We start from the raw sequence: 16,099 nt of genomic DNA, 5'->3' as shown, positions 1-16,099 counted from the left end.
GTACATCAAGCTATCAAAAAATAATCTCAATTTAGAAAAAAAAAGTCTCTAAAATTTTAATTTTTTTAAAATTTAAAGCTGGGTGTAGCATTGATCTCAGCATTGGGAAGACCACTGGAGACTTCACAAGGAGTTCAAGGCCAGCATGAACTACATAGCAAGACCCTGTCACAAAAAATAAAAAACAAGGGCCGGGGATTTAGCTCAGCGGCATAAGTGCCTGCCTTGCAAGAGCGCAGTCTGAGTTTGAGCCCTGGTACAAAAAAAAAAAAAAAAAAAAAACAAGTCAAGTGTAGTGGCACATGCTTGTAATATGCTTGTAATTCCAGAATTTGAAAGGCTGAGGAAAGAGGACTGCCATGAGTTAGATACCACTTTGAGCTACATAAGTGAGCTCAAAATCAACGTGAGCTACATAGCAAAACAAAAACAAATTCATTTTTTGCCAAAGACTCTGATTTGGTCTTTATTGGGCACCTTTGTTGCCTGAGTTTATTCTTCCAGAGCACTCCATGTTTTATCTGAAGCAAATCCAGTGGAATCTGGTGGCACATGTCTGTAATCTTAGCACTCAAGCGGCTGAGGCAGGAACCTACCAGTTTGAGAGCAGCCTGGGCTACATAAGTTTAAGGCCAGTCTGCACTCAAAGCAAGCCCCTGTCTCAAAAAATAAGAAATAAAGCAAATCCAGCCAAGACTGAAGTCATGTACCTCTAATTCTGGCACATAGAGGCTGATGTGAGAGGATCAAAAGTCTGAGGCCAACATTGGGTAAATTAATGAGACCCTATCAGAGAATAAAAAGGGCCACGGATACAGTTCAGTGTGAAGACCCTGGGTTCAATCCCCAGTACTATCTTCACATGCGCGCGTGCATGCACACACGCATGCATGCACGCACACACGCATGCATGCACACACGCATATGCTCGCCTTGCCCTCACATGGGAAAGGATTCAATAAAATAATTTAGTTTCCCCCTTAAATACAAGAAATTCCATTACTCAAGTCCTCCTGTATTCTGAAGCAATGCCCCTTTCAAATGTCAATAACATCACAAATCCCAAGTCTTTGTGACCTTTAGACACAATTGCCTTTTGTTTTGAGGACACAGCACAAGAAATGTGGAATAGCATTTCCCTGGGGCTAGGTGTAGATTACCAGGGCAGATGCTTAGAGTTTCTGGTTAGAGTAAGTGCCAAGTTCTAAGTAACAGAGGCTGCCGGTGGCTGTACATAGTTTTTGTTTTGAACCATGTATTCATTAGTACTTTTACTCTTTCTATATATTTGTTCCTATGCGAAGCTTTTTGAAGTATGGGTCTGGTGCACTGCATATTGGATGAGCCAGGAAAATTATTACATTTGCAAATAAGTATTTCATGTGTGTGTGGTGGTTGCTTGGTACTGAGAGAAAACTCACACTTTGAGGAATGATTAAATCAATTTACGATTTTATATGAGGACAATAGAAAAGATGTACTTACTCTTGAGCAAAAACAGCAGTTTTTTGGCTTTATCCCTAAGGTTTAAATGATCATTTTGAAATATTCACACACAAAAAAACAAAAATAAAAAAGTACAGGGCCAACCAAGGTTTCCTCTTGTCAGGGTCAAAGGAAGACACCTTTTGTAAACTTTACACCCACCAAAGAACTCAGGACCTGGATTATCAGTGCTTTTCTCTGCCAGACAGCTCTGTAAGGCTTTGGCCTCCACCAATCTGCTGTGAATCTGATTTTACCATAAGATGATACATGGGCAAAGGGAAGGGGTCTCCTGGGTATCTATGTACAGTATCTACAAATGCAGGCAGGAGATGTAGCTCACTGGTAGAGCATTTGCCCAGCATGCAGAAGGCTCTGAGCTTTCCAACACTAAAAAAAGAAACAAAACAAACAGCAAACATCTATTGAAAAAAATGGGCATCATGTTATATACTAACTAAGCATCTATTATATTCTCTCCTTTAATCCTCAAGACTGCTGTAATTGGGTCATTACTGCTCAGCTGATCTCAGTGGAACTCAGGTGTCATCCATATAATTTTTCAGTCTGGGAACATTTCAAAACTGATAATAGAGGGACCTGGTACTCTGAAAAATTCATAACTGTGTACTGTCATTTGGGACATTTCCATGATGAATCTGAGTTAACAAAAATTGAACATTCTTTGATTTAAGTACAGTCCCTTTTGCTTAAAAATAAAGGTGAAGTTATAAGTGGTGGTGCCTCCCTATAATTGCAGCACTCTGCAAGGCTAAGGCAGGAGGATCACAAGTTCCAGCCCAGAGCAATTTAGCAAGACCCTGTTGCAAAATAAAAAACAAAAAAGAAAAAGAAAGGGCTGTGTATGTAATTATGTGCAAAGACCCTGGGTTCAATGCCCAGTACTGTAAATAAGCACATAAGAAGTTGCCAGACAGGGTAGCACGTGCCTGTAGATACTTGGGAGACGGAGGCAGGAGGATTGCTTACACCCAGGGGTTTGAGTCAGCCTGGGCAATATGAGACCCTAGTTTCTTAAAATGAAATTTAATGTTACCATTTAATTTAATTTTTTTTTAAAAAGTAAAACCATAGTTAGTAAACTGTAATATTTTAGGCCCTAAAAGGCCTAAACTTGAAGCATTACAATCCTTCAGAAAGATAATCATGAAAACGTATGCCTATAACCCTAGCACACAGCTGAGACAGAAGGGTGAATCACCGCAAGTTCAAGGCCAGTCTGTGCTACACAGTGAGTTTAGTGCCAGCCTGCACTACAAAGCAAAACCTTGTCTCAAAACAAACACATAAAAAGTGACCATAATTTTATTTTTATTTTGCTAGTTCTTCTAGGATTAAAATATTTGACACATGGTAAATTTTATGAATCATTTTCTGATTCCATCCCCAATACCAAAAAAAGTATATATATAAATATCCAAAGGACTAATATTTGGGATATATAAAGAATCAAAAAAATCAGACCCCCTAGGAGCTGGGGATTTAGCTCATTGGCATAAGCACCTGCCTTGCAAGCAGGCAGTTGTGAGTTCGATCCCTGTTACCGATAAAAATGAAAAAGACAAAAAAAAAAAAAAAATCAGACCCCCCCCCATTTTAAAGATCCTATCCAAAAATGGGAGTCTGAAATGAATATACACTTCTCAAATGAAGAAATACAAACAGCAAATAAATATAAGAAAAAAGTTCAGTATCATTGGTCATTCACAAAATGCAAATAGAAATAATTTCTTACCCCAGGAGAATATCTATTATCAAGAAATTGGGGCTGAGGATTTAGCTCAGTGGCATAAGCACCTACCTTGCCAAGCAGGCGGTCATGAGTTCGATCCCCGGTACCGATTAAAAAAAAAAATTGACTAACAACAAATGCTTTTAAAAAAAATGATGGTGAGTCTGTGGAGAAAAAAAGAACCCTTCTCCACTGTTGCTGGAAATGTAGACTGGTGCAACCACTGTGGATACCAGCATGGAAATTTCTTAAAAACCAGGGGCTGGGGATTTAGCTCACCGGCATAAGCGCCTGCCTTGCAAGTGTGTGGTTGTGAGTTTCATCCCTGATACCAATAAAAATGAAAAAGACAAACAAACAAAAAAAAGCTCTAAAACTAGAGTTTTTATTTTCCCCTTCTTGGTATTTTCCCAAAAGAATTAAAAGCATCATACCACAGTAATACGTGCACACCCATGTTTATAGCAGCATAGTTTGTAATAGCCAAATCTTGGAGACAGCCCAAATGCCCATCAACTGATGGATGTATAAAGAAGATGTGGTTTTTTGAACAGTGGAGTACTGCTCTGTGGTAAAGAATACGATTTATCCTTTTCTAGCTAATTGGATGCATCTTGAGACTGTACTTTTTTTTTTTTTTTTTTTTTTTTTTTTTTTTTGTACTGGGAATCAAATTTAGGACCTCACACTTGCCAGGCAGGCGCTGTGCCACTGGGCTAAATCCCTAACCTGAGACCACACTCTTAAGTGAAATGAGGCAGACACACATATGTAAATATTACATTGTTCCTCTGCCATGAGAAACCAAAAATGTAAATAAGGACCAAAATATACAATAGATATTGGGAAGTGGGAAGAAAATGTTCAGATGAGAAGAGAAACAAGTCAGGGCAGAGAGGGAAGGAAAGAAGGAACAAGGAAATATAAAGAATAGAATGGAAACAAAGCTTTTGTAAATAAGGAGAGAAAGAGGGGCTAAAGTGGGGGGGAAGGGAATGGGAAAAAAAGAATCAAGTTATATCAAATCCCCTATAATGAATGTGATAATTTTAGGTATACCTAAAATGTACCATAAACTTGGTACATTTAATTTAAAAAAAGAAATTTTTTTAATTTAAAAAATTTAATTTTTTTCTTTAAAAAATTTAAATTTATTTATTTATTTATTTTTGTCTTTTTCCTTTTTTATCGGTACCAGGGATTGAACTCATGACTGCCTGCTTGCAAGGCAGGCGCTTATGCCGCTGAACTATCTCCAGCCCCAAATTTATTCTTTAATTTAAAAAAAGAAAAAAGGAGGGAAAGAGGTTTTGAAGGGAGGAGAAGGGAATGGGAAAAAAAAAAAAAAAAGAAACAAGATATATCATGTACAGGTAAAAACTCCCTATAATGAATGTTACCATTATATGTATCTAAAATGTACCAATAAAATAAAAAGAAAAAGGCCAGGGGTTTAGCTCAGCAGCACAAGTACTTGCCTGCAAGCATGAGGTCACAAATTTGATTGCTGGTACAAAAAGATAAAAAAGAAAAATATGTAAGTCAGATCATGTCACTCCTGTGCTCAAAACCCTCCGGACTCTCCCCATCACTGAAGGGAGCCTTCCCCTCCACCACGTTTCTGTCTTCATCACTTCTCATTCCATCCTTTCCTCATTCTGCTGCAACAAACTGGCCTCCAACCTTGCTCCTCTCCAAATCTGCATTAGCTGTTCCCTGTGCTTTTAACTAGTCACCCACTAGTTGATTTGATGTCTGCCTTACTTCTCTCAGCTCTATTCACTTGTCTTTTTAGAAAGGGCTACTCTAACCTCTGCATCTTTAAAATAGAACCCCCCACACACTCTACTTTTTGCACAGCCTGCCTTTTCTCCATAGTGTTTATTACCAGGTACCAATTATACATTTACTTGTAAATTTGTTTGTAGTCCATCTCCCTTTCCTCCCTGGAAAGGGATATCATCCCCGGCAATTGAGCCGGGGATTTAGCTCAGTGGCATAAGCACCTGCCTTACAAGTACGAAGTTGTAAATTCAATCCCCAGTACCATCAAAAAAAAAAAGCACATGCTATATCATTTGTGGCAATCAGTCACTATTGCATTCCCAGCATGCACATCAGAATTCAGTATGAAATAAATTTAATGAGTAGATAAAATGTTATAATAATTTGGCAGACACACTGCAATCTCTGATGATTCATTCTAGTTGTTTCATGTGTTAACTGGTCTGCGGTAATCTACCCCCAAATAGAGAGGCTTACTTTTTTTTCCCCCCGAGACAGGTTCTTGCTGTACTGCCCAGGCTGGGCCTAAGCAATCATCCTGGGCTCAAACGATCCTCCTGCCTCAACCTCTTGAGTAACTCAGAATGCCGCCATGTTTGACTTTATGAGGGTTTTTGTTTGTCTTTTTTGAGACGGGGTCTCCCTATGCAGTTCAGGCTAGTGTTGAGCTCACTTTGTAGCCAGGCTGGTCTCGAACTCACAACAATCCTCCTGCCTCAGCCTCCCCAGTGCTGGGATTACGGGGGTGAGCTACCACGCCCGGCAGCTTTAAGGGGTTTTAAAGAAGACAGTGCTCAATTATTTTGCTTATGAAGCTGAAATTTGGGCAAAATGCAGGAAGTTTAACCATAATTCCATTTGGGATCAGCGGAACTAGCTCAAGCAGGCCTGGAGCTCCTACATTTGGGGCGAGGAGTACAGCTCCTCATGAGCCTCTCTATGCCTTCCTGGGCTTCCTCACAGAATGATGACCAGGTTCCAAGATAGAGTGTTCCAGGAGCAGAAATTAGAAGTGTATGACATAGATTGACTTCATTGTACTCTGTTGGTTAAGGCAGTTATAAAATCATATCCAAGACAAGGCAGACATGGATTTTGCTCTCTATTGGGAAGAATTATAGAAGGGCATAAAAATGGAAAATATCAATTGTACTATAGCTACCTCTGCTTTGCTAAGTAAACCAGTCACTGAGAAACTGTAAAATAATTATAACCATAAATACTTATGTAAAAAACATCAAAACATATTGAAAGAGTTTTGCCCTAGAATAAATTACTGTACGGCTACAGAGGTGGTCTAATGTGGCAGAAGGCCAAAGAGAGACCACCTACCACTTTCAGCTTCTTCCTCAGCCTTAATTGCAACTCCCCTTCCTGTTTGCACAGGAAGAAAATCCCAATCAGCTCCTAGCACGTCAGCAATGCCCGCCCTAAGCACCACACCCGCTCAAAGGTTACATATGTCCCATACCCCCCATATTCCGGTCAAAAGGGACCACACAGCCACCATGGGTTGTGTGCTCCTTCCCACATCCTCATCTTAATAAACCTGTTCTTTTTGTACTTTTGCTGCTCTGTTGCACCAGAAAACTCTTTCACATATAGAACTGTGTTATATAATAACTTGGTCTCATGTTTAAAAAGTTATATTTAAAGCAAAGCATGGTGGCTCAAGCCTATAATTCCAGCACTCAGGAGGCTGAGGCAGGAGGATCAAAAGGTGTTTGAGGCCAGCCTGGATTGCATAGCAAGACCATCTCAAAACACTAGAGAAAAAAAAAAAAAGAAAGAAAGATCAAAATAAATAAAAGTTACACTTAAAACTAGGCATAATGGCACACCTCTAAGTCTTAGGTACTTGGGAAGCTGAGGCAGGAGAACCACTTGGGCCCAGTAATTCAAGACCATCTTTCATCTCAAAAAAAAAAAAGAAAGAAAAGTTATGCTTAAGAGGATCTCAAAAATGTAATTTTCTTTTTTTTTTTTTTTTTGTCTTTTTCATTTTTATCAGTACCAGGGATCGAACTCACAACTGCCTACTTGCAAGGCAGGCGCTTAAGCCGCTGAGCTAAATCCCCAGCCCCCAAAATGTAATTTTCTATCTGGATTTTGTTTTCGTACTACCTGCCATGCTTCTTCAGATTCTATAATCACTTTTTGTTTGTTTATTTTTGTGTTTTGAGACAGGATCTTGCCTTGAAGAAGGGACTGGCCTTAAACCTGAGGCAATCCTCCTGGCTCAGCCTCCCAAATGCTGGGATTACAGGCATATGCCACCATGCCAATTTGAATCTATGACTGCTACTTCAATAAGAATTCAAAACTGCCAGGTGTAGTGGCTCACGCCTATAATCCCAGCACTCGGGAGGCTGAGGCAGGAGGATCATTGGGAGTTGAGACCAGCCTGGGCTACAAAGTGAGCTCAACGCCAGCCTGAACTGCATAGTGAGACCCTGTCTTAAAAAGACAAAAAAAAATTTTTTTTCAAAATAAGATTGGTGGGAAGGGGGGAGGGGGGAGGAGAAAGAAAAAAAAAAAAAAAAAACCAAGATTGGTGGTACTTGATCACAATCTAGAGGCTGAGCTAGGTTTACTGCAATTTCAAGGCTAGCTTAAGCTACATAGGGAAACCTTGTCTCAAAACAAAAACAAAAACAACCTTCAATCTGAACTGAATTGTTGCTCCTTTGTCCCCTCTGTCCTTAAACAAATACAGAAAATGAGTATAACAATAGAGTACAAAGTCAATACATTTATTCCTGCCATATGCCCTCCCAAATGTTCTAATCTTTTCTTTTTATTTTTGACATGAAATTTTAGTATGTTGCCCATGCTGGTCATGAACACCTGAGCTCAAGGGATCCCCCTGCTTACAGCTGGATCTACAGGCACACACCAATGTGCCCAGCTAAATATCTGAATTCTTAACTTACTTTTTCTTAGATATTCTTTGTTATGGTTTATACCTAGCTGACCCGCAGGAGCCTCATGAGTTCATAGAATGGGTGGTGGGATTATGGGAGTTTATAGCTGATTTGCTGTTAGGAGGTGGGGTCTGATTGGAAGCTGTGAGTTACCAGGGGTGTGGCCTGGAAATATTTGTCTTTTCCCAAATCCCTCTTCACTGTCTTTGGTTCTTGGCTGTTCTAACTTGAGCAGCTCTTCCTTTGCCATACTGCTCTCCCATGCTGTCTAGCCTTAAAGCCAGCTGACCATGAACTGTAAACATGAGCCAGAATAAATCACCCTTCCTTTATGTTGTGGGTGTTGTGTCCCAGGGACGAGGAAAGTGACTAAGACACTCCTGTGCAGTTAGATAGATGTGGATTAAATTTAGGTTTGTGAATTACAATTACTTGTTTATAATATTAGTCAACTTTTCTACTGGCGTGTTGGCCTCTTTATTTATTTGTAAGTGTTTTATATGTATAAAAACACTCACTATTTTCCCCCTGGGTTATTGCTCATCTTCTCTTTTTATTTGAGCAATTTTAAATTTATAGACAATTGTGTGTAGTTGAGTTTTGCTTGCAGTACCACTACACACCAGAAGGAGGAGTGTGTCAACAAAGTTGCTGGAAGGTAAAGCTTTGTTTCTCCAGGCAGAAGGAAAATGGAAGGGACAGCTCCTTCCCACTTTTTATGCTTTTTGGGAGACAGTGTTTCACTGTGTACTTCAGTCTGGCTTAAAACTTGAAGAATTCCTCCTGCCTTAGCCTCTAAAGTGCTGAGATTGCAGGCATTGGTCACTATGCCTGACTCATTACATATATGTTTATTAAAAAATTATAAAATAGATTCACAGACAGCAGGGGAAGAGAACAAAAAGTCAACAAGAAGCAAGCCCTCCTTGCAAACCAGTGCCATTTGTGGGTCGCAGCCATCAGGGGACAGCCAGATCCTAGCCCCTTCTGGTGCCCCGGCTGGAAAACAAGAAGAGCCACCCCCCCCCCAAACACATACACACACCAGACCCCCAGTAAGCAACCGGCTGATCAAGAGAAATACAGGCTATGACAATAGCTATTGAGGTGAAATGCAACTTGATGCTCGTGGTGTTTGGGATTTCACTGACTTTACAGGTCTAGGGGCAGTAGTCTGATCATTTATTCAGGGGATCGCAGGTACACAGTGTGGCATCTATGTGAAAAGCCATTGTTAATTCCCTATTATCTTGTTTTGAAGTCCTGTATCATTTTCATTGTTTTGCTTTATTCTGTTTTGTTTTGTTTGATTTTGCTATATCCGATGGCAGGGGCAGCTATTTCAAAGATAGCAAGATATATTATGGAAGTCATTTTGGATTTACTATTGTCTTCTTCTTTTTTTTTTTTTTTTTTTTTTTATATCGGTACCAGGGATCGAACTCACAACTGCCTGCTTGCAAGGCACGCGCTTATGCCGCTGAGCTAAATCCCCAGCCCTAAAATAAAATTTAAAAAATAAAATTGTAAAAGAAAACCTCTTTCCCACAACTAAGTGTTTTCATTTTCTATAATAAAGATACGTTTCTGTTCTACCATCACCTTCTCTGGAGGAGCACAGTACAGTATTTGCTGGAGGAAGTACTTGGGTAAGATCTGTGGAGATTGAGACCTCAAGGACATGCTACTCTAAAATGAGAGCAAAAAAGAGAAAAAGAATACTTAGAGCCCTAGGTTTAGCCGGGTATGGTGGCATAGGCCTGTAATCTCAGCGCTCCAGAGGCTGAGGCATATTCAAAACCAGCCTCGTCTACAAAGTGAGCTCAAAATCAGCCTGAATTGCATAGTGAGACTCTCAAAAAGACAAAAAAAAAAAAAAAAAAAAAAAAGCCCTAGGTTTAGTCCTTCAATCCTCAGCACCAGAGGGGAAGAAATGTGATATATTTCCATAAATTTTAGGAAAGAGAGAGGGGATTTTATAAAATATAGCCTGTAATCCCAGCATTCACTTAGGAGGCTGAATAGGAGTAGCTTGCACTACATAGTGATTTTAAGGTCAGTTTGAACTACATAGAAAGACCCTGTCTCAAGAAAGAGAGAGGGAGTTGGAGAGAGAGAGACAAATTTTGATAAATCACTCAAATTTATTTATGTTGTTTTCATGCCATACTTCCATGTACTCTTCTCGGGGATGAACATTAATCTGAACCTTTTAAGGCCTGAGTTTCAGAGCAAGTTTTAGAGTTCAACCTGGCTCTACTATTACTTTCCTGAGCCCTGAATTCTTTACCTACAAAATAACAACTACTATTATAATTAATAGCAACTGTCTCCCCGAATTACTATGTGGATTAAATAAATACTACTCAATGTTTATTCTTATTAGCAGTATTAAGGAAATAGAGAATGGCTTAATTCCTACCTTGCTGGTTCATGATGTCTTGGTTTATCTTTTGAAAAGGATATGGAAAAGTGCCAGGAACTGAACACAAAGGGGGTTTTTCCTGAATAGGACTAGACAGAAACAGGACAGTCAGGCTCCATGGCAACTGAATATCTTTTTGGCTAAGGTCAAATATTTTGTGATCAGCAATATAGTCATTTAAATAAGATTTTATTCCATATAGATTCAAATGCTACTAGGAAAGATACCCTGGGAATGACTAAATTGCTCACACTGTGGAGTGAATAATGTTAAGCTATTTTTTTCTATGAGAAATGATAGGGAAAGCACAGGATCACTGGGCTTCTGAAAATGATTAATGGTCAAAAGAGAGAAAAATAGAAAATAGAGAAAAAATGGGTCCCAAAGACAAACTTGAAAGGTTTAATGGATTAAGATGTTAGGCCTTTAGTTAAGAGAGTCCATCTGCAAAATCTTGGCGCAGCAGACAATGAATCTGAGCAGTGTTGGACCAGTCAACATGCAGAATGGAACTTTTATCGATGGGTGTTGCTTTCTAAACCAGCTAGGCTTGCTGGCCTGCCTCTCATTCTAATGTTGCTTAACCTCACTTTTGGAATTAGGGCTAGTTTCTCTGGAAGTTTCCATAGTGTTGGCATCTGAGTGGTATAACTAAGGGTCACCGACAATGAGTTGGTCACTCTCAGGCTTCTGTTAGCTTCCAGGTAGTTTCAGTGACTTGACATTGGGTCTAAGCGTAAGAGACACGTTAGAAAAGAGAGAGACTGCGTCTTTTGCGGACTGCATGGGGAGGGGCCTCACCAGGAGGTGATCACTGCCTGGAAAGCAACACGGTGGTAGGGAGGGACAGCCACGCCCAAACCTCTCAGCTCTCAGCCAGTCAGCGCCATTTCCAGACTGCAAGCGATAGATCCAGGCCTCACCAGGAAGTGATCTCCGCTGGGAAACCGTGTCATTTTCATTGTTTGTTTGGGTTGGGTTTTATTCTCTTTTGTTTTGTTTGATCATTTTAAATCTGATGGCAGGAGCAGCTATTTGAAAGATAAAACATATTATGGTAGCCATTTTGGATTTACTAGTGGTTTGTTTTGAAGTCCTTTATTGCATTCACTGTTTTGGCTTTATTGTTTCGTTTCTATTCTGTTCAATTTTTACTATGTTCAAAAGTATCTGCAGCTATTTTGAAGACAACAAATGCATTATGGTGACTATTGTTGGTTTTGTAAGGTTTTGAAGTCCTGTATCACTTGTACTGGTTTATTTTTTATTGGTTTTATTGGTTTTATTTTCCTTGGTTTTATCCTCTTTAAAATAAAAAAAAAATGTGCTGGGGATTTGGCTCAGTGGTGTAAGCTCCTGCCTGGCAAGCGCCAGTTTGTGAGTTCATGAGTTCAATCCCCAGTACCAAAAAAAAAAAAAAAAAAAAAAAAAAAAAAAAAAATCTGAGTCAAAATTTTAAAATGTGTTAAAAAAAAAGAGAGAGAGAGATTAGAGACCAAAGGAATGTTTTAGCAGTTATATTTAAGTTCGCCTCAATGACTTACAAGTTGTGTGACTTTTAGCAAATTGCTTAATTATTCTAAAACTAAAGTTTCTCCTACTGTCAAATGGGATTAAAAATCTACTTAAAAATAATCTATTTACATCTTGGGCTCATTGTGAATACTAAATAATATATCTGGCACACTGTAAATGCTCAGTGAAATACAGCTATTTTCCTAATTGTATTAGCATGGAGTATAATGGTGCTATTGCCTGGAAAGCATAGGAGTGTGTCCTCTAAGCATTATATGCTCTAAGCTTGGGCCTTGTGATAATGTTGGCCAGTAGAATAACCTTTAGGAAGTGACCCTGAACTGGGCATGGTGGCACATAACTATAATGCCCACCCCCTGGGAGGCTGTAGCAGGTTGTTGACTTAGTAAGATTTTTAAAAATTTTTTTTAAAAAATATTTTTTTGGTCTTTTTCTCTTTTATCGGTACCGGGGATCGAACTCATGACTGTCTGCTTGCAAGGCAGGCGCTTATGCTGCTGAGCTAAATCCCCAGCCCCAAATTTTAAAAATTTTTTTAAAGGACTGGGGCTGTAACTTAGTGCAGAGACTATGGGTTCAATGCTCACTACAGAAAGAAGAAGAATGAAGAAAGAAAAGAAAGAAAGATCAGAAGACAGAAAGAGAAGCACCTGGCGGGAGGTGGTTAGGTCACTGACTGGAGATGCCAACTTCATAACAAATTAATACAGTTCTCATGGAATCCCTAGTTCTCAAGAGTGTTGTTAGCCTTTTTTTTTTTTTAAGTTTTTTTGACACAGGGTCTCTCTGTACAGTCCCGGCTGGCTTTAACCTTGTGGCAATCCTCCTGTCTTAGCTGCCCAAGTACTGGGATTACAGGTGTGTACCACCAAACCTGGCAGAAGAAAGTTGTTAGAAAACAAGATTAGCTCCTCTCTGCACTCGTCTTCTTTTCTCAGCATGTGATCTCTCCGTCTCCCATGTTCTCCCACAATAATGCCATCATCCAGCAAGGCCCTTTCTGGAAATAGCATCATACTATTTGGACTTTCATCCTACTGAAAGTGTTTTTGGCAAGATAAAAGACAGAGTAGAGGCTGGGGATTTAGCTCAGTGGCATAAGCACCTGCCTTGCAAGTAGGCGGATCCCTGGTACCGATTTAAAAAAAAAAAAAAAGACAGTATAAAGTTAAAAAATAGCCTTTATTCTAAGGACCTGGAGAGGAGTCCATGACCATGGCCTGGCTTCCTCTACCACAACTTGAGTATGAAATATACACATAACCTCTGACTGGAGTGGCTCCTAGGGCGGGCGTTGATGATGCTGGAGGAGCTGATTGGAATTCTCTGTGTGTGCAAACAGGAAGGGGAGTGCAATTAAGGCTGAGAAAGAAGTAGGAAGTGGCAGGCGTTCCTGCTTTGGCCTTCTGCACGTTAGACCACCGCCATAACCGTGCAGTAATTTAGTCTAGGGCAAGAACCTTTCACTTACCATATGAGCTAAATTAACATCTTGTCTCTGTATTACTCAACCTCAGATATTTTATTATAGCAATGGAATATGAACTAATACAGATGGTTAGACTTAGGTATTAACTGTGTTAAACTATAGGCTATCTTAGTTACTCTTTACTTGTTGTTACTGAGACAAAATACCTGACACCCAACATGAAAGAAGGAATGGTTTATTTATTACAATTTTGGAGATTTCAGGCCATACTCACTTGGCTCCAAGGCAGGGTGGCATTTCGGGGAGGCAGTTCATGACAGCCACAAACTGCAAGGTGTAAACAAGAGAGACAGACACACCTTCTTCCCACCATTACATCGAATATGGCTCCATCCATAGGTAGGTGTAGCACTCACATTATCAATCCCAGTGTTAGACAATGAACCAATCACAATGGCTATATTTTAGTCGCGTTCACAATTGCATGAGGCTTGGGGGCCACTAACATATACTATGACAAGTATCCAGTTATTTAATCAAATACTAATGTCAGTGTTGCTTTGAAGATATTTTCTAGATATACTTAACATCTATGACCAGTGGACTTAAAGAAAAGGAAATTTTGTTCAATAATGTGGGTAGATTTCATCTAAACAGTTGAAGGCCTAAAGAGAAAAAAGATGTCCTGGAAAAGAAATACAGCATAAAGTTTTGCCTGAGTCCTAGCCAACCAGCCTGTCATACAAATGTCAGACTTCAGAATAAAGCATCACCAGGCATAAAGGCACCTGCCTGTAATTCAAGCATTCAGGAACTGAGAAGAATGTGTATTCTGATGTCATGGGCTAGAACACTGTAGACATCTACTAAATTCATTTGTTCAAAAATTTGGTTCAGTTCTCATATTTATTTGTTGATTTTTTTTGTCTAGTTGATCTGTCTATTTGTAACAGTGAGGTGTTGAGATTCCCACAATATAATTAGTGCTCATTTGATTTTTCATGTCTATTAATATTTGTTTTGTATAGTTGGGTACATTGGTATTTGTTGCATATATATTTGTAATTGCTATTTCTTCCTCTTGGATTGTTCCCTTCAAGGGCTAGTGATCTTCTTTGTCTCTTTTTTTCTTTCTTTTTTTTTTGAGATAAGGTCTTGCTATGCAGTTCAAGATGGCCTTGAGCTCACACTTTGTAGCCCAGATTGGTTTCAAACTTGCAACAATCTGCCTGCCTCAGTCTCTCGAATGCTGGGATTGCAGGTATGTGCCACCATGCCCACCTTTCTTTGTCTCTCTTAATTAGTCTTGACTTGAAATCCACTTTGTAAATAGAACCCTGCTTTTTTCCAAGTGTCTGTCACACGGGGTATTGTTTTCAATCCTTTGACTCTCAGTGTATGGCTTCCTTTATGAATTAAACGTGTTTCTTATATGCAGAATATTGTTGGACATTACTTTTTAATCTATTCTGCCAGTGTTTCTTTTGACTGGTGAATTAAGACCAATTACATTGATTGTCATAACTAATATGTACTTACTTAATCTTGTCATGTTATTTTCTTCATGTTGGTTTCCTTTTATTTCTTCTCTGTGCTTCCCTTGCCTGGCTGATTCATTCTGTTGGGGTTCATGGACTTGTAGACCTCATTACATTTTCCTAAAATGTCCCTTAGAACATTTTGGAGTACTGGTTTGGAGTTCATAAATTTCCTCAAGTATTTTTGTCCTGGAAGTATATTATTTCTCCATCAGTTTTGTTTCATTTTATTTACATCTTTTTGAGACAGGGTCTTGCTATGCAGTTCAGGCTGGCTTTGAGCTTATTTTGTAGCTCAGGCTAATCTAACTCACAACTCCTGCTTTAGTCTTCCACGTGCTGGGATTACAGGTATGTACCACCACACCAGTTTCTCTGCAGTTTTGAAAGATAGTTTTTGCAGAGTGCATCAGTCTGTGTTGGAGGTTGTTTTTTTTAAGGCTTGAAATACTTCACTCCAAACTCTCCTTGACTTGAGGGTTTGCATTGAGAATTCTGCTATGATTCTTATGGGCTTTCCATTATAGATGATTTGTTTCTTTTCTCTAACAGCTTTTAATATTCTGGAATCTTGACTATTGTATGCCTTGCTATATAGTTTACGTCTATGACCAGTGGACTTAACGTAAAGGAAATTTTGTTCAATAATGTGGGTAGGTTTCATCTAAATAGTTGAAGGCTGATCATGGCTAATTGGAGTTCTATATGCCTCACTTATTTGTATGTCAAATTCTTTTTCCATGCTTGGGAAGTTTTCTGCTGTGATATTTGTGAACAGATTTTTTAAAAATGGCATTTGCACTATCTCCTGCTTTTTCATTGACTGCAGTCAATCATATTATTATTTGCCACATTGTCTAGTAGCTATTGGATTGATTTTTCCTGGGCCCCTACTATTTTTAAAAAATATTACTTTTCATAATTGATAACTGCAATCCTGTCTTCTAGATCTGCTATTCTGTCTTTGTAGTGGGTCATACCCTTTCCATGGAATTTTAAATCTCCTGGAAATCTGTTTGAATCTTTTTTATGGATTCCATTTCTTTTCTGTGTTGGATGTTTATGATTTCTATCTTTTTTTTTTTTTTTTTTTTTTTTTTGTACCAAGGATTGAACTCATGATTTCATGCTTGCCAGGCAGGTGCTTATGCCACTGAGTTGGTTTTTTTTTTTTTTTGTCTTTTTCCTTTTTATCGGCACCAGGGATCAAACTCACTACTGCCT

The sequence above is a fragment of the Cavia porcellus genome, unplaced genomic scaffold (genome assembly GCF_034190915.1).
Source record: "Cavia porcellus strain 051 isolate PalLab524CR breed Dunkin Hartley unplaced genomic scaffold, mCavPor4.1 scaffold_1, whole genome shotgun sequence".
Classification (NCBI taxonomy): Eukaryota; Metazoa; Chordata; class Mammalia; order Rodentia; family Caviidae; genus Cavia; species Cavia porcellus.
This window is presented reverse-complemented; position numbering follows the sequence as displayed.